The sequence below is a fragment of the Rhynchophorus ferrugineus genome, unplaced genomic scaffold (genome assembly GCF_030347505.1).
Source record: "Rhynchophorus ferrugineus isolate W39M unplaced genomic scaffold, kcgeb_rfMv2 rfM2, whole genome shotgun sequence".
NCBI lineage: Eukaryota > Metazoa > Arthropoda > Insecta > Coleoptera > Curculionidae > Rhynchophorus > Rhynchophorus ferrugineus.
In genome coordinates, this window is record NW_027472581.1 from 83,565,439 (window position 1) to 83,585,849 (window position 20,411).

General features: G+C 32.1%; 1 protein-coding gene and 1 long non-coding RNA gene across 4 annotated transcripts in view; both read right to left on the minus strand.

The window, feature by feature from the left end:
• Positions 1-20,411, minus strand: part of ft (cadherin-related tumor suppressor fat) — a 356,891-nt gene that overhangs the window by 279,311 nt on the left and 57,169 nt on the right. The window lies entirely within an intron of this gene.
• On the minus strand, positions 3,294-6,729 carry LOC143191503 (uncharacterized). Its single transcript, XR_013004523.1, has 2 exons — positions 4,840-6,729; positions 3,294-3,361 (listed from the first exon to the last, which is right to left on the minus strand). It is a non-coding gene; the product is annotated as an uncharacterized LOC143191503 (long non-coding RNA).

Sequence of the window (20,411 nt, forward strand, 5' to 3'; positions counted from 1 at the left end):
GAACCTCAACGTGGATAAAATTATGTTAATTTACGTATTCAGGCCTAATAATTAAGATAATGGTCAAAATAAAACTGTTAAAAATACCAACTCTGGACCATTAATCTCTAGATATTGTCAAAATTCGCCCGGAAGGGTCTTTGGTCCCAACCAGTGAAATCAGGCCTCGGTTTGAGCTTTTTTCTTCTTCTTTTTGTTTACCGCACCACCTGTATTTTATGTACCTTGAAATACATTTCAGCATTTTATCACTGTTAGACGTTTTTCAGCATCTATTAGGTTTTTGATAAAAAGATAGTTTAAAGTAATTAAGTACTAGGACATTTTACTTAAATTAACAAAAGACCTAATAATCCGTAATTAATTTAAAAAATGCTCGGTATTAATGAATTTTTATTATTATTTTCGATTAATTACACATGATGTTTCATACTTAAAAAACAGAGTTTTCCTGAAATACTGACTGTTTATAAGGTTTCAATTACATATTTACAGAACACAGTTATGATACAGTTTGTTAATCAATTTAAAGCTTTCTGATAAACTATATTTTTTGTTTTGTTTTGTGGTATGTACATAAACAAAGATGACGGTTTTCCGACGCGCGAACATGCGACTTTTAATTGTCCATGCGCGAAACAGGAAAACTCATTGAAATCCTCACGATCGCCTCAATGACACTATTCATCACCTTTTTCACAGTCTATCTTGTTCCATTGCACAGTCGAGGTCGATCAATGTTACGCAGCATGGTGACAACTGATCCTAGTTTTTAACTTCAAATTGTGAGGTGGTAATCCAGGCAATTGCAGTGAATTTAAAATCTCTGTGGGACAGTTGACTATGTCGTCCTGGTTCATAACGGTGTCGACTAATTTGAAGGAAACCAACTGTCCCGGAAGAATATTCTGAATGATCGCACTTTTTTCCTCCTAACATTTTTCTAAATGGACTGCCAAATGGACTACTGTATTGCTAAGTACAGTACTACTAAAGTATATTAAATATATTTAGCTATAACACACCAAACTATAAGAGGTTTTAATCATAACTTATCTGTTTTTGTTAATTGCCTTATTATTTTTAAACTTTTAAAAAGTACTGTATGATGGAGACCCTAAAAGAAATCGTCAACTTTTATACATATTTTTATACAAATGTTTAATAAATATTCCAAGTTTGTTCTGTTCTTATAATATTTTTTATTATAGCAAGACAAAAAATTTGCATATTTTTCCGAGAAACAAAATCGAAAGCGCACGTAAGTCTAACGCTTAAACCAGCTGAATTACTGTGCAAACGATGAAATATAAACGGTTTGACCGTAAAACTATTTAAATTCCGTTATGAAAAAGATAAAGTGCGCTAGATACTCGATATTTACTGCTTTAATATTCATTCGATTTACTGTGGTTTTTTCTTTTGGTCTATTTTTATTTACGTGTGCTCGCTAAATTATATATTAGTTCCATTTTTTATGTCCTGTTAGCTGTTGACAATAGAAATCTAGTTCAGTACCGCCTTATTCGACGTCAATCCGGTTTTGCAATCGTTTCACTAACTGAATTGTTTACTTCAGTTTCTATTATTATCTGTTTAGATAGAGTTATTATTTCAAACTGGATTTTTGTTCAGGTTTTTACCTAATATGTGAGGCATGAAACTAAGACCAGATCAAGTATGCTTCTACCATCAGCATAGTTTTATGTTTCGAGGTAGGCCATCATAGTTTTACTCAATTTCATCATGTGGATTATGAAATTCTACAAGATAACATGTATTGTGGTTTTTATTAGAGTTTTGAAGAGACCGTATTAATATAGTAACAGCTATACTGTGAGCTATTAATATGTTACAATTACTCTTAAACTTTTTAGAACAAGAACCAACCCTCATTTCAATAAGATGGAATAAGATGTTTAGGGTAATTTTTTATTTTTTTTAACAGTTATTGAGTAGCTAAGACAATTAAGAATAAGTGGTAAACTATTGAAAAGTTGGGACCATAGAGACAAAAAATAATAGTAATAGCCAGAATATGTTTAACTGGGAAGTTGATATAAGTGATAATAGACCAACTGATGTCTAGCCAATAAAATAATTTTAATTTAGAAAACTAATCTTTATTCCCCTTTAACTTGGATAGGATCAAACAGTATTTACGATGATTAAAAAATGTCATCACAATTGTTTACATAATAATTTAAAAGGTGTTATTTAGATATTATAAGCTGCATGTTGAAATTAACCAATTATGTTCCATTATTAATTAAAAAAATAAGTTAAGCAAGATATAGCAATAACTTGTTGAGTGATATCAATAGGCTTGTAGATAGGAAAACTTCACAAGATATTTATATTTGAAAAACTAACTTTTATTAAATTAAATTGTTAGGTGCTTGCATGTATTTTTATCTTCTGATAAAAATACTAAGTATGATTATAAATTACTGTTAGACAACTTAACCTAACTGTTAAATTCGATAGATTTAACATTACTCATATTTTTTTAAACATTTTATTACATAAAATAATATTTTTGCAATTAGTATAATTGATTTTTTAAGTACGTACAGATGCTAATCATGGAAAGCTCAATACTATATTTTGAAGTTTAAACAAATAAAAATCAACAAAATCAAAAATCAGCAATAACGAATAACGGGCAACACTGGCCACACGATGGAATAGTTATGAGGGACACACTGTTGTAGCACTAATGGAAGTTTTAAAACAACAAGCATACTCACCAAATATCATGCATTTTGATTACCACTTGTTCAGTTAGATATAGCAAAGCTTAACTAGCACACGATTTCGAAATTTTAAACAACTGCTATAAAGGACCGATGACTGAGTCGTTGCCAAATCAATATCGTTCTTTCAACGCAGTATAGCCATGTTGCCAGAGAGATGGGAAAGTTGTATAAATTGTGGAAAATATATAGATTAATATACACTGTACCAATTTTTCACATTAAACACCAATTTAAAATGAAAGTCTGACAGTATATATGTAGTATGTTCTGTGTGAAGTAGTTTGCTTGCTGGTGTTTAGCTCTAGTATTATATGTGTATATTATCGAGATAGAATTGTGTTGGGGAAACTGTAATCAATTTTTAGTAAATTCCTTTCAAAATAATATAATATAATAAAATGTTATCAGTTATTACAAATTCTAAATATTAAATTCTAAAAATAAATTTTATTTTACATTATCATTAAGGATCGTCAATGAAAATGCTGACATTTATATTATCCACATTCATCCTTGGTTTTATGTTTTATTATATTGTTGGTTTATTTCTTTTTATTTCTCTTCTAATATATTTTTAAACGGACTATTATTAGTGCTTAAGACTGCTGCTTGTTTCCATCTGATTACAGGCCTATCAGCCTTCTCAGCGCCATTTCGAAGCTTGCCGAGAGGGCAATACTCTACGCTCTCAACTCTTTCACAAAGGAAAACAACATCATTCCAGATGAACCATTCGGCTTTCGCGCTCACCACTCATCCGTCCATCAAGCTTCCCGTCTGGCTGCACACATCCATCATGCTCTTGACCAACGTAAAAAGCTTGGAGCAGTTCTTCTGGACCTAACCAAAGCCTTCGACAAGGTCTGGCACGACGGATTGTTCGCAAAGTGCGTGCGGCTAGGCCTCCCAGAAGACCTAACCGCTCTCATCAAGTCCTATCTCTCGGACAGATCTTTCCAGGTCAAGATCAGGGCGTCACTTTCCAGTCGTAAACAAATCGATGCTGGCGTACCTCAAGGTTCCCCGCTGGCCCCAGCCTTATTTAATCTCTTTATTTCAGATATGCCGAGAAAAGAGCATATTGACGTCGCCTTTTACGCTGACGACACTGCTTTCTTCACGGCCGCCAGGTTCGAAGTTACAATTCATGAACGTTTACAGAAGCAGCTCGATCATGCGGTCAAGTGGTTCAAATTTTGGAGGTTGCAAATCAACCCTCTGAAAACCCAGGCCATCATCTTCCACAAGCAGCGTTACGCACTGCGCGTCTCGCAACTTAAGATCGACACCGCAATAATTCCATGGCTGGATAACGTCACGTACCTAGGTCTTCAGAAAGCAATCCAAAAAGGTTCGGGGATAGCAAACCTGCTATCGTCTCTGATCTGCCCTTCTAGCAGACTTCCCATCTCCATCAAATGCTTATTTTACAAGATGTTAATTCGGTCCGTACTCCTCTACGGATCTAATGTCTACTTCAAGTTTGTTACACCCAACCAGGTCAAATGGCTTCAAGTTTTCCAAAATAAGCTCCTCAGGAGAATATTAAACGCTCCATGGTTTGTCAGAAATAATCAAATTCATAGGGAAACTGACACTCCAGAAATCAAGCACTTCATATTTCAATCATTCCACAAACAACAACTCAGCTCAAGTTCTTCTGAAAACGCGCTTGTTCGCAAGCTGGTCGACATGCTGGGAGCTTAGCACCGTGTTACCGCTAAGCTCTCCCCCTTTTCCAGGCTGAAACGACCTCATCCGTCGCTACAGTCATAACTTTTGCCACCATACAACAGTACCCAGTTGTGTGTTAACTCAGGTTCGCGAATCAATAGAATCGCCGGGTCCTCGTGCCCAATAACGGCTGCCCGATCAGCGGGTGCCATATCCCAAATTTAATGCAGTAGCAGTAGTGATCCACAGGGGTCAACTGTGAGGCGGTTTCGGTTTAGTGTATTGGTAAGCCCAGAGGCAGTCCCACATAACCCGGTCCAACTTGTCACTCCAGGGCAAGTCTCCGCGACCAGGTATGCGTCATGCATTCCACCGCCTGGTTTTTAGGCTAGAACAAAAAAAAAACTGCTGCTTGTTGGGATTTTTTGCGTCGTATTTGAATATCAATTGCTTTCTGTAATGAACTTAAATTGATTAAAGGAATGTGAAACACAACAGAAAACGGAAGACAAATTAATTGGGGTTCCTGTTTTTTTCCTCAAACTTGTCCATTCGATCACAAAGCAGGTTGTTCGTTAGCTTTGTTTAGACCATTTTAGATGTTCTGTTATCTACATAACTTTCAACATGACTTCCATCACAGGTCTGGACTGTCGCTTTTCCAAAAATATCGTGCCCTTTCATATTTGACCGTTGTGACAGCCTCTGTTCAAGCAGTCCACTACATTGTCACTTCTTTAACATCTGGAAGTGCACCACATTAATATCCTTTCAAAAATGCGAAACTTTTCAGTGCTGTATACACGGCGGTTGAAACCCGCGAAGGGCTCTCGCGTATGAAGAAGCAATTTGAAGCCCAATTCATGGATTTTTGCCATCATTTTCACTGACTTGTGACACGTTACATTGTCTTGGTGAAGCAGCACATTCTTTCTCTCCAAAGGCGGCCGTTTTTCGGCGATTTCGTCCTTCAAACGGTCCAATAACACTATATAATAGTCACTGTTGATGGTCCTTCCTTCTTCAAGGTAGTCAATGAAAAATATTCCATGCGCATCCCAAAACACAGACGCCATAAATTCGCCAGCCGACTGCAGCGTTTTCCCACGCTTTGGAGCGGGTTCATCGTGTGCAGTCCACTCGGATGACTGTCGATTAGACTTCGGAGTAAAATGATGAAGCCATGTTTCAGCCATTATCATATATCAACGTAAAAACTCGGGTTTGTTACGCTTGATCATCTTCAAACACTGCTCCGAACCATCAACTCGTCGTTGTTTTTACAGCAGCTGAGCTTTCTCATACCCTAATATTCGTGAATGATATGATGTACACGTTCAGTTAATATCTTTAGAGTGTCTGCTATTTCATTCAATTTCAATTTACGGTCATTCAAAATCATTTTGTGGATTTAAATTTAAATGTTTTTGTCGGTAAAAACCTCATTTGGGCGTCCATTGAGTTCACCGTCCTCGGTGCTCATTTCACCACGTCTGAACTTAGCATACCAAGTCTTGATGATTGATTTTCCTGGGACAGTGTCCGAAAACTCGGCATCAAGATAAGTTTTTGCTTCAAATATATTTTTTCTTTCAAAAAGCAACATTTTATCAATACGCGAAATTCTTTTTATCCATTTTTTCACAATAACAAAAGTTGCTTCACTCAAAATGCTATAATTCACAAAATAATGATCGGACAGCTGTCAAATTTAAACACGTATATTTCAAGGTTTACGGCTAACTAAAAACATATAGATTTAATCTAGTAACGCCATCTATGTGTCAGGTCGGGAACTTTTCGAATGACTTGTTACATATTTTTAAAATAATTGTAAGAAAGTCAATTTTTTAACGAGTATGTATAGACTAATTTAGTCGAAACATTAAGTTGGTGATAGTATTTAATTGATAAAATGAAGCGTTATTGAAACCACGTTGCTAGATGAATATTTGGCCGGTAAACAAGCCGTGATGACTTGGATATTATCGCCCGTTACCGATACAGTTCCCATTCCGAAAGTCTCCGCCATTTTATCGTGACTGTCATCCACAGTTCGTAGAGCTTCAACAGATAGGATCTGCGCGCCAGGTGATGCCATTTAAATCCGATTCGAAATAGATAGCGCCATTTATTTGATTTAGTGAACCGTAAAGCAGAAGGGACTAGGAAATCGACAGTCAACAATAACTAGTTTCGGTTCCTCCCTCCGCCGGCTCCAGCGATCTCCGACCCCCCACTCCCCCCGGCCGGCTAGTTGTTGTCGATCATCTTTTTCTTCTTTCTCTTCTTTCGCGGCGTCGGTTTCGGCCAGTGTTGGTCAGCGGCCGCATTTAGAAGGTCACCGTCGACTGTGACGCAATCCAAAGTTTATTGACACCGTCTTGTAATTAAAATTGGTTTGAATTCACCGACCAGAAGAAATTCGATTGGTGCTGGACGGGCCTAGCATCATACATTGGTTACTTCGCCCTTCTTCGGTAATATCGGACCAATCCATCTATAATTTTTATGTTTGCACACAATATTTTGTTGAAAAATTTACTTTTAAGTTGCTGTTGCACTGTTCTGAGTTTGTGTTTGATATGTTTTATATGTTTGTGTGAGAGATACTGTCACATAATGTATCAATCAAACCCAAAGATAGTAAATGAAAAGTTGGTTTGAATTCATCGACCACAAGACATTCGATTGGTGCTGGACGGGCCTAGAATCATACATTGGTTACTTCGCTCTTCTTCGATAATATCAGAGAATCCATCTATAATTTTTATGTTTACACACAATATTTTGTTGAACAATTTACTTTCAAGTTGCTGTTGCTCTGTCCTGAGTTTGAATTTGATATGTTTCATATATTTGTGTGAGAGATATTGTCACATAATGTATAAATTTAAAAAAAACGTAGTAACTGAAAACTATTTTCACAGTTAATGTTTTAACGCAGAAAATACCTGGATCATACTAAACATATTTTCAGGTTTTATGGTTCTTTATTTTTCTTATAGATATATAGTGAATTTAAAGAAATATTTGTATAGTTAGTTAATAATCCTATCCTTCTATTTACAGTATATTTACAATAAAACAGCTAACGCACGTCATAGATTACGTCGAACATATAACCAATAGTAAAAATTTTAGGATTTTTTTTTATTTTCTTAGCTAAAAAGATATCAAATATTTTCTGATGCGTCGGTCGTCTGGTACTGGTTGACCCTGTTATAGCACATAAAAGCGTGCCTAAAACTCCTTCACTATTTGATTTTCTTAAGTATTTTGATGTTAGAGTCCATATTTTATGGTAAACCAAAAGCCATATTTGCTTCGGCAACATTGCGACGCACTGACGTCATAAGTTTTGATGACGTGCATTGGATATTTCATTGGATAGACTACTAAAACATATGTTTTCATTTCTTAGCTAATGACGTTTGAATATTGAATATATATATATATATATATATATATATATATATATATATATAATAGGAATCTAATAGGAATACTATTAAGTATCCAAGTCATCACATATCATATTGTCAGTAAAATAATTGCCTTTATACATGGAAATAAAAAATAACTTCATAAAATACACAAATATAATTTGGATAGTAAAAGGTTAAGTATAAACAGGCATCACAAATTGCATTCCCTTTCTTAAAAATAGCATAAATACCTCAACCTTAGGCCGGCTATCGTCCAGCATCTATTTGATAAGGCTGCAAAAGGAGAACAGCCTTCGAACCTGTCGAAGTACCGGGCAAATCGGCAGAAAAAACAGCCGAGGCTCGACCCAACTCCAGCCGAACCAAATTATTGATCTACACAATGTAAAAGAGGTAATTTGCATATATAATACGGGTATAATAATGTAGAACTAGAGTGAAAGATTCTGCAAAGATGCAGTCACCAATACAGGACCGTAAGCGTTTAGCCAGGAGGGCAAATGGGCCGAATTTAGAGAAAAAATCAGTTTATTTAACAAGAATTTTTTTGTAAAACCTCGTTTTTCTACTGCTATGGAGAGTATATATTACTAATATATTAAAAGCATTATAATACAGTATATAATATATAGTAAATAAAACATTTTATGTTTCCTCGCAACATTTTTCTAGTCTTAATTAAATATATAAATATAATATTACGAGAGATACCAACAAGCGCACAGGTAGGAAACCTTCCTTCGGGGAAAAGAAAACAATGCAACCAAAAGAAATGTTACGACACTGTCTAGCGTCCAGCGTAGAATACCTGGTGAATTCCTAGCTGTGCGATAAAGCCGTTTTCATTAAAATCACGTTCGGAATCGAAACAGTTGCATCGAAACCAGCTCAAGCGCCTATCGTTATTGCAATTAATTTTTACGATTCGCATAAGATTTGACAAGGAAGAAAACGGATTAAACCACAAAAATTCGAATTCTAATGGTATTCAGAAATCGAATGTTACTTCTTGGGACATGAAAACGAGCAACTTAATCTATAAGGAAATTCATGAAGTTTATATTACTTGAAATAATATTGTAGAGTTGGTGTAGGTTATTCCAATATTTGTGTAATTATGTGAAAGATTACATCTAATTTTATTAAATATATTATCGATACGTTTAAATAATATACATAAATAGTAGAGGTTTTATATCGATATACATATTGATAACTATTTACATATTGATATCTTAATATTATATTCTTGAGGAACAACATTGTTAGTTTAAATTTTCCGGTGTGAAAAGAAATTATGTTGATCGCTTTCTATCTTTTGATGATTAAATGCATAATGAAGTATTTTAATTGATGACATGGTCTTGCCGCTTACTTTTTTTTCATTACTCTTCGTGAGTCCACAATCTGCCCTATTGGCAATAAGTATTTCTTCTGTCTATATTATATATACATGGCATGTAGAAAATCACTTCGTTAAGCAATCTTCTGTATAAAATATTATCTTAATTAATTAGTCTTATTCTAAAGCTTATTCTAAAGTCTACATATGTCCAGTAATCAGATCAGGTGGTGTTAAACGTTTTAGTCTACGCACTTCACTATCACGTCGCATATTTAGCTGATTAGCGAGTACATTGGGATGCACTGACACTCTTTCGAAGTACTTCACACAAACATGTTGGATTACACTCGTTATAGGTTCTAGAGGAATATCGCGTTGTATCACCTTATTTGAAATATAGTACGGAGCATCAACAATGGCACGCAACACCTTATTTTGGAACCGTTGAATGATGGATATATTAGATTTACTTGCCGCTTACTAATAAAGGAAAAATACAAGTAGGTACGAAAACGCCCAAAGTACAATGCTTTTAACCAAGAGTTGAGACGGGAAAATCAATACAATTCAGGGATATTGAGAGACCACCTAAAGGAACAGTCCCCTTTTAAATCGTCAGTACCAACGCAACAAAAATATTCATACGATACGCTCGTGAAAGTAGTGAACGATGGAAATGTTGAAATTATTTTCCTAGGTACTCCTGGTGTAACTGGAAAAACATTTTTAATATTTTTTTATTTTTTCAACAATTAATTTAACAAAACAAAATGGAATTGCACTTGCTTCATCATATCTTGCAGCTACGTTCATGGTGGACAGTCAAATGGTTCATTCAACATTCAAGTCGCCATTGAATTTGCAAACTAATGAAACTCTCAACTCAAATCTTTGGAGGAATTCTATGATTGCCAAAATGTTAAAGCAAACCAAATTGATGAATGCACGAAGACATTGTTGTTGGGTTAACAAAAGAAACTCGAGTCATTTATATATATATATATATATATATATATATATATATATATATATATAAATATATATATATATATATATATAAATATATATATATATATAAATATATATATATATTGTGATTGTAATACCTTTTGGTATGAAATATTGCTTGTGTTATTTTTTATTTTTGTTTTAATTTTCACTACAATTTTGTTAACTTAATATACATAAACCTACTGTGTTTTTGTAGGTAACAAAAAAAAAGAACAATTCCAGGAAACTTAGAAGGAGATACGACAAACATACCAAGAGAAGATAAGTAATAAATATCAAGGAAGAAAGACTGAAAGGCGTAAAATAGGGCTAGAAAACTTCTTTAAAATTGAGTTTACCCCTTCATACTTTTACCACTATGAATTCTTTATTTTGACTGGTATCTATGTATGATTTATATAGATACTATTTGTTGGAAAATAGATTAAAACAGCAGTAGAAACGAATATATTATTGTATAAAAAGGTTTCATCTTCAAAAAAATTAAAATTTCCTTAAAATTTTTAATCAAAATTCTCAAATAAATTTCAATACAGAACTTATTTTTAAATCCTATATAAATATTTTTATAAATTAATAACAAATAGTTAATATATTAATATATCTTATATATAATTATTATATTAATATTTCAGTAGTGATTCTGACATATTAACGAAACATCGCATTTTGGAAAACCAAAATATTTATTAAATTATTTCATATTACGCTCTGACGATAAGTATAAAACACAAGAAGAATATGCTAAATTACTGGAAGTAATACGAGACACCCTTTCTAAACGCTTGAAAACCATGGGAGTGATCTAAATGCTTGGATAATTTGTGAGAGTTAAAGTGCTACGCCACTTGCCATATTTTCCAAACGTTGCTCCTCCTCCAAACATTTAGTACTTATTGTTCTGACATATGAGTCTGGTCAGCGCTTCATTTCATATGAAGTTATTAAAAATGGATCGATTCTTGAATAGCAACAAAAGACATATCGTTCAATCGATATGGAATTCGTAAATTGCCTGAAATATGGACAAAATTAGTGGCTATTGGTGAACAGTACTTCGAATAAAATACAAAATATAAATAATATGAAATATACCGAAATTTCTCAATAAAGTTTCAATGAAATAAAATCCTTTAAAACTAATTCGTAGACAAAACAACAAAAATACAATCAACAATTTTTCAAAATTCTTTATGTTTAAATAAAGCCAGTAAAATGAAAACTTTAAAATGTATATAATACTGCCCTGTATAGGTTTCCACAGGTACAGAAATGTACTGTAATTTAAATGTAATTTAAATCCTAATCATAATTCCAAATGACTATACTGGTTATTTCAGCCAACTTTTACATTACTTTTAATATACTGTACATAGTGTAACGATTTCATAAAGAAATATCCATTTATCTTCAAAAAGCAAAGCTGAATGGGAAGAAAGGTCACGTATTTTATCATAACAAACTTGACCGTAAAACGGTCATTGGTCATGATTTTATGCAAATATAATCAACAACATGCTGAAGGTTGAAATACGCTGCAGCATTGTTAAACAATTAATTCGTATTGCATGTGAATCGAAAGAACATTTTAAAAATTATTATTAGTGAGTGACATTGAATACATCCTAAGCTCTATGGCTTTATCATATATACTGGACTAGTTAACATTAATGAGATATAAAACATAAAGCTATTCCCAGTATTTAATACTTAATATTTAATGACTTGATAGAACCAATAAAAATTAAATTTATACTAAGATGTAAATAGAAAATTTCTGGACAATGATACTATATATCAAAATAGTTGACGTAACAATTTGTTGTTTGTTACCAATTAAATATGACGTAAAGTCACATAAATCATCCCATTGGTATTATTACAGTATTCCGGGCGTTATGAGTTTTGCTATTAACCAGAAAATAAAATTAAACGCGAGATAGTAATAGTTTTTTAAGAGATACCAACAGGCGCATCGGCAGGGAAACTTTTTTAGGAAACGTTTATTTTGTAATGATTACGTTACGAACGTTTCATTATAAATAAAATATCACTCATATTTTTATAGAATTCAAAGTTCCCAATCAGTTGCTATTTTTCACTAACAGCAAACGTATTTGAAAATCCCCAGTTAAAAACCAATCATACGTAGAAAGATAATAATATTTGCATATTAGGGGGATTTTATGAGCAAACATTCACAAATTGATGACTGATACACGACAAACGTTATTAAAAACGTAATATTTTGCTCAGTTATATTCTTGGACAAATCGTAAGACTTTGATAAAAAGTCTGGCATAAAGGTCTCATGTATAAGCTCCGTAAAATGTTACCGAAGCAATATATTGAACTCTTAAACTCCTATATCTCAGTCAGGATATTTAGAATTCAGCAAGAAGACGCTTATTCAACAATGAAAGAAACAGAAGCAGGTGAAGCGCAAAGCAGTGTTTTAGGACCTGTTCCTTACTACACGTTTATAGGCCCTTTATAAAACTGCAACATCCAAGTATTAACATATATAAACGAACCCAGATAGAAGAGAATAAAAAAGTTCGAATTAAAATGCAAAGAAATATACCGGTTCTTTGGAAGAAGATCAAAATTATATATACATAATAATTTGCTCGTATACAAGCTGATGCCAAACCTCTATGGACCTAGAGAATCCTGTTATGGAGATGTTCTGTAAAAGGAATGTCAACATAATATAAGAATTTCAGATCAAAATACTGAAAAGTATTGTGAATACATCCAGATACTATTGGAACAGTTATTTACACCGAGACCCCACGTAAACACCGAAGAACTGCAACTCTTGGACAACACTGAACTAGGAAGTTGGTCGAATACAAGGGAACTGTGTGATCTAATATTTCCATTTCTGTAGAGACATAGGTATTTCAAATTGGAATATTGGGACTCCCCTCTCATGGCCGTAATAAAAAGAATGCAAAGAAAACAAAAGTTGATGGAAAGAGGTAAAATTTGGAATAACATTTGATTAAAAGAAATCTAACAAAAAAATCCCAACAATTGCAGAACATAAATTAAGTTTTATGGATACCGTATCAAAGAGTATTTTTGAATTATTTCAAATTATCATTTGGTAAATATAAACCAAATGTTTACTTGTTTTTTATATAATTTATTTTTTAGGTAGTAGGCCTGAAACAAGATACTCTATTATATGGCCACAAAGTGTAACGTCTTCCTCCCTATCACTACATATTCCATAAAATCGAGTTGTTATGGGATATGGCAAAGAATTATTACACTACATATGCAGATCGAGAAAGATATACTGGCAAGAACTGTTTGGATATGTAAAAAAGAATGTCTACAATAACACCCTTCGGTTTGAATGAACTCCATCAGATACACAGAAGAAGAAATTGACAAATAGTGTAAGTGTGAACTAGTGCTAGATTGGAAATTAATGTCTTAGTATTGACTATTCAGGCTCAGCATAATAAGATAAGAATAAGTGTAAATGTTATATGGCAACTCATTAGATAAAATGCAGTGATTAAATTTAAATTTATCAAGAAAATTGTACACAGGTAGTAACAGAAGAAACTAAGGAGAATTATAGTAATATCAGAATGATTTGACAAAAAAACTCAGCAATGAATGAAGCCAGAACAGGAAATAAAAAGGTAGATATGTTTTCTAATAAAAACGAAATAAATTTCTTGGATATAATTATTTACTAGGTGGATTATATCTAGGGGATACCATAGGCAGTTTAGAAAAGAGTTCAATGTAAATATAATAAAATAACTCTAACCTACAAACCATTATGGCTATTTAATTAATTATAGTTTAAGTATGTAAGTTTAATCCTTTGATAAATATGCATTATGTGTACTATAGTGTTAGATTAAATAATATTTTATAAGATTTTTGTATAGCATAAGAAACTAAGGCGTATTATAATAATATCGGAATAATTTGACAAAAAACACAGCAATGAATGAAGCCAGAACAGCAAATAAAAAGGTAGATATGTTCTCTAATGAAAACGAAATAAATTTCTTGGATGTATAAATATAAACTAGGTGGATTATATCTAGGGGATACCATAGGCAGTTTAGAAAAGAATTCAACGTAAATATAATAAAATAACTCTAACCTACAAACATTAGATGTACATTAGATGTACAATAAGGTTAAAATAAATAATATTTTATAAGATTTTTCTTCCATTATTTTATTTATAGTTCACTGTTTAGATGTTAATCTCTACATTTTCTGAAGTTATCTATAGTCATAAAATAAGTTTATAAATATAAAATAGGACTAGATCTTCAATCAACGGTCTTTAACATTAAAATCGACTAATGGCTAGTAACCAACATGAACACCATTCCAGATCCCATCTATCCAGCCTACTTACTGGCGTGACTGGAGTGGTCGTTTTTTGGCGGATTTTATGTCTTGCATAGACAATCACAGACAAATACAATCGATACATGTTCTGAGCGAGTGAAACATTTTAATTATTAACTGGTCCTTTTTCATTACAGTCCATGTAGTTACTAATGGATTATATATAACCAGTATTACTAATTCTCGTGTACGAAACTTTAATATCTTAAATTATAATAAGAAAAAGTCAATAACGATGAAAAAATTAACCGGAGTGTATTTTGTTTTAATTAACGAATCGAAAAGAACGGCGAATAGCCGGGGCACATAAACGCTATGCGCCGAGAGCAATACGTTTTGCAAATTATTATCGGGAATCTCGTCAGAAATATAAATATTTCCGCTTATCCCGCCGCTGGATCTGACAGTCGAGAATTATGCGACTGAATTTTTGGTTTCGTCGGCCCGCCTCTACGAATAACCATTCGCCAAAAACGATAAATACTTTATTTGTATATTAGTTTTTGGTTATTTATCACGCCGGGCACGTACGTCGCCGTATAAGAAGTAAGTTAACACTTATCGGTGTTCGCGTAAGAGTTACGCTGAATATAAAAAATGTTCGGTTAAACCTTTCTAGAATAAATGGTCGATAGATATCAACAGGCGCACAACCACAAATCGCTTTCTAATTTTACAGTTCAAGTTAGGGATGCCTGATGATAATGAGTCTGATATATAGATACTTTTTTTAAAAAAATATCGATCTTTTTGGTCGATATATCGGCATATAGATATTTTTGTCAGCCGACATATTGGTAAGATATTTCTTAAGCATTATGAAAAACTTTTGATTTATATTTAAAACACCTTTAAAATTGGTAAGCAATTTCAAATGTTTAGTATAATATTTAAACTATATCCATTTTTTTTGAGCCGATATTACAAATATTTTTATATTTTCTTAAAATTATCGATATATATTTTGGAAAATATTTATATATTTCCTAGTTGTTGCAAAAAAGAAGTTACTCTTTTTCTCCAATATATCGATGTATCGGAAATAATTGTTTGATACTGTGAGTTGTACAGATTAGTTCATTTTAAATATTTTAAATTGGCAAGTGACAGTGTGAAAAAATGAATAAAATACTGATCCCAAATATGTTTAGTCATTTTTTAATATTTGAAAAGTAGCAATGACATAATATAATAAATGTAAAAATGTAAATTTATTTTCTCAATCAATTTTTATCAAATATTTAACCATCGCATCACAAAAGTAATATTATTTATCGTTAATAAGAAATATTTTTTATAAGGAATACTTTTATTCGTTAAAACATAAATGATGTATTAATATTTAAAAGGCTTGAACAAATATCGAGAGACTTAGAAAATCGAAAAAGTCAATAAGAAAAAAGACACAATATTTGCCAAGATAACATAAATGCAGCCAAAAATAATTTCAATCAAAATATATTTTTTTTACATTATTACCTTAATAAATAATCTTGGAAATGGAATGGAGTACAATATATTCTTATTACAATCATACTACAAACAAAATTTAATACCATATAAATTACATATAAATCTATGTAAGCATAAATTCAGTTAGTAATATAAATTATTCTAAAATTATAAGTTATTTATAATATAAATCAGTCGATTGAAAGTAGTAGGTCCGCAAATAGTAATTGAAAGAATACGACTGATATATTTGATTGTAAAAAGTAGTTAAAGCAGTCAAACCGACTCAAACCCGCTGACTAAAATAGTTGGTAATAAAAGTAATCAAATCAGTAGGACCGAAAACAGCGACTGAAAACATGAATCTTTTCAAACTATTTTGGTATGTATTTCGAAGTTCCATAATAAAAATATTGTAGAAACTAGTAGCATATAATCAAATTTATAGTAGTTTAACATCACGCCATCTTATACAAATACAACAAATTAGGTAAAACTTTATTAAGCATCTTTTTTGGTATATTTTAAAGCATTTAAGCATCTTTTCGGAATCATAGATTTTTTATAGAGGAGAAGTAAATGTTCACAAATTATTTAATTTTCCTAAAATTTATTTTATTGCCTAAATTATTTCAGAACATATCCTAAATTAAGGTTCGTCTACATTCCTTTGTACGTAATTTTTTCATGATACTTACTTGCAGTGAATGTTATTTTTCCCACACTTAACATGTTATCGTCTCAAAAGTGTTCTTTGCAGAAAATTTACTTTTTAGTTTAGTTGTGAACTACTCACCTGAAACAAAAGAAAAATATTATTATTTATTTCAATAAACATCTTGATAGGAATCACTAGGAATGGTTGTTTTTATAAGTTTGGATAGAATCATTGTTTAAATTTGAGTTACTAAATACAGACAGAAACTTTGTTGTAAATATTAAAATCAAAGTAATAAGCATCTTGATAGAAATCATAGAAATGTAAATTCAGATGAAGTATACATTTAAAATTCTTAAAATATATTAAATTCACTGTTCTTCTAATAACGTTCATCATCTATATGTTTCAGTTAGTTTGATACCCATATTTGATTGTTGAACTATCAATAAATTATGCATAGGAGGAAACAAAAATCAAGCCACATAAATAGGTAATAATGTCTAAAAAGAGTTTTATGAAAATCTAGTTAGTTACAGTTACTTATATTTTACATTTTACCATTTTGTTCTAAATATGGATAACATTCATCAAGCTTCCTTATGCAAAATATTTATTCAGAGAAATTCGTATCTTTCCCTTAAGCAAATTTATGATCAATTAATACATTTTCTTTCATCAGATTGTGCGACTATTATCCACAAGCCCAAAGTTATTCAGATATGCTCTGCTGAGTTCTAATTCTTATTTACGTTCTAGTTCTCGTAACCACAACTATTTATGGCTCGTTATCAACACAATATATGTAACACTTTTTCAGGTATTTTCACAATAAAAGCTATTTATAATGTAGCATTTGTAATTCAATAAAAGTCCCTCTAGCTATAAAATTTAATTTAAAAAAAGAGCAAATAATATTATCTGTTATTAAGAAAAAAGTATCCTCTTATAATATGTATGTATAGTATAATATAAAAATAAAGTAACGACATAAAATGTCCAAAGACCATAGAAAAAATGTACAAAAAATAGATTATATCACTTGGTACCAAGTAAATTTATTCTTGTTAAAGATGCGTTATTATGTCATATATTTTCTCATCGGTATTGAAGCAAAGCCAATATAATTTATCTGAAGTATTACTCTTCATGTAATAATTAAATTACCCGAAAAAGTTGACGGGCATATCACAATTAACGACAAATTACTTAAAGGAAAGGCTAAACTGTTAAATGAAAAACTGAAAAAGACTCAATTCCGTAGCTAATAGCTACCTAAAACGCTTGAAAACAAGATATGGAATTCGACTACTGTTTATATCTGGTGAAACGTTAACTTCAAAAAAAAATTGATGAAAACCATTAAGAATGGATTACATTTACAACGTCCATGAAAGAGGTTTTATTAAAAATGTCACCAGAAACAAAGGATGCTGTGCTTTTTTGGAAAATCTGCTCTAGGTAGAAGGACGTGGTAAAAACGATCTTAACGCTTCCAATGATCGGACTTATATCGTTGAATTAAAAGCTATTAAGCTGTATTTTCCAGTCCCTACTCCATTTATAGATCTTGTTGACCGCTACTTGCACTTTTATACAGCCTTAGACAGAAATACATCTTTTGCCATGATAACTATATCGTCGCTAAATGTTCAGTCATTCCGCGGTAGGAATGTGCTCATTCTGTATTATATATTTCCTTCGAATGCTTTTTCAACAACCAATGTTACTCTGTGCATTTGGTCGAACGTTGAGTGGTGATTTCAATATCCAAACTGGAAATCTAGCATTTCTATAAATGGTTCAATACGTTTAAAGGTAGTTTTTCAAATAATTTTAATATCGTATATAGCAGCGAAATAGGCCTTTAAGATCCAGCTTGTTCTGCCAGTCTGTCAGTTTTTTAAGCGTAATTATTCGAGCAACCTTAAGACATTCCAGAAGATGGTTCAGTCTTAAACAGGCATTGAATATATATGTCAATGTGATTCTTGCTTTTCGTGACAGCTCTTTTAAACCTAACCACTTTGAAATATCAGAAATTCCAGAAGCCTTTTTAGGGTTGAGGTTATTGTCAATTTCCATGGCAACTTCCAACTGAGAAGTTTTACAGCTACTTCAAGCTGATAATAAATAATTTATAATAACAATTAAAAAATACATTTTTAACATATTCAACGTCATTTTAGCATATTCAATATTCAATATATATATATATATATATATATATATATATATATATATATAATACACTTCCACTCGAGGAATCAGATTTACAGCTACGTCGTGCTGATAATAAATGAATGATAATAAAAAATTATTTTTTAACATATTAGACGTTTTCCTTTTAACAGAAAAATAGAAAAAAACTAACAGATATGGATATTTACAGGCATTATGTAAAGCCAAGAGCGCGATCTGAATAACAATATACGCATTTATTCGAATGGGCTTGTAGCTTCGACGGCGGGACCGTGGCTGAAAAACAATGAGAATTCCAGGTAGTGTTAAAGTGTTGCCTTGCAATTTAATTTGAGACATAATTAGTTGCCGATCCGTATGAGGCGCGAGCTATTGTTCGCTTTTATTTACATGAGAGCGGTACGAAAACCGATCGGGGGAACGCAATGCTCGCCGAGTTCTACTGCAAATCTCTATTTGTCAGACCGTTGTTGTTCCTCCGCTGTCTACGAATGACTCTCAACTTAATAAATCTCCATTTGGAACAATAGACGCGATGCGAGCGTCGATAAAATGCTAAATATGCAACGGTTCAAAACTATTTAAGAATTTCGTCATCTATGCGCTCGTTGACATCACCTACTAGATGTATGCGTGTGTGAATAGTCTATTCAAAGTTTATTTGTATATGCGTTATTAATATGTTTAATGTATTGCCTGCCGCAATTCGTAAATTCGTTTTAGAATCAGAGGATATTTTCCTTCTAATTATATTCTAGTAAAAAGATACACAATGCTATCTGATCGAAAAGGAACGACATAATGAAGACCCCTTTTTGTCCGTATATTCCATTATAGAGGTAGTTATTGATGATATTAAATAATATAAATTGCTAAAATTTCATTGAAAATGTTTTTTTAATAGGTTGCTGCTGCGTTGAGTATTAGTGTGGGTACTGTGAATAACATCGCTTATATAATGAGGAACAATACGTTAGATTCAACGAAGAAAACCCGTCTAAATACGAAGTGGGTGACGAATCTTGACCATCTTGATATTGGCTCTATTCGATATCAAATATACGAAATATATAAGAACAGTGAGTACGCAAACTATTTTATCGATGTAAACATAATTTAATACAATTTGTTCAGAGAACACTGTTAGTCTGGTAATTATAAATAAAATAGTTAGGGACATGTAGCTTTTTGAGGGATGTAAGATATCACTTCATACACTCTTACAGGGCATAGGAATTAAATGTGTAAAGATAAGACAGAGTGATGAGAGTGGAAACAACCAAAGATATGCACATAATTAATAGAATATAACTGTGGAAAATGGCACTGAATAGGGAGTGCACATATGCAATTTGTGCAATTTGTGTACACATATATGATTGTAATTTTTCAGATTTTTTTGCATTAGGTTAGAATGTATGAGGAGAGAATGAATACTAACTGTTTTGTAGATATGGTAAATGCAT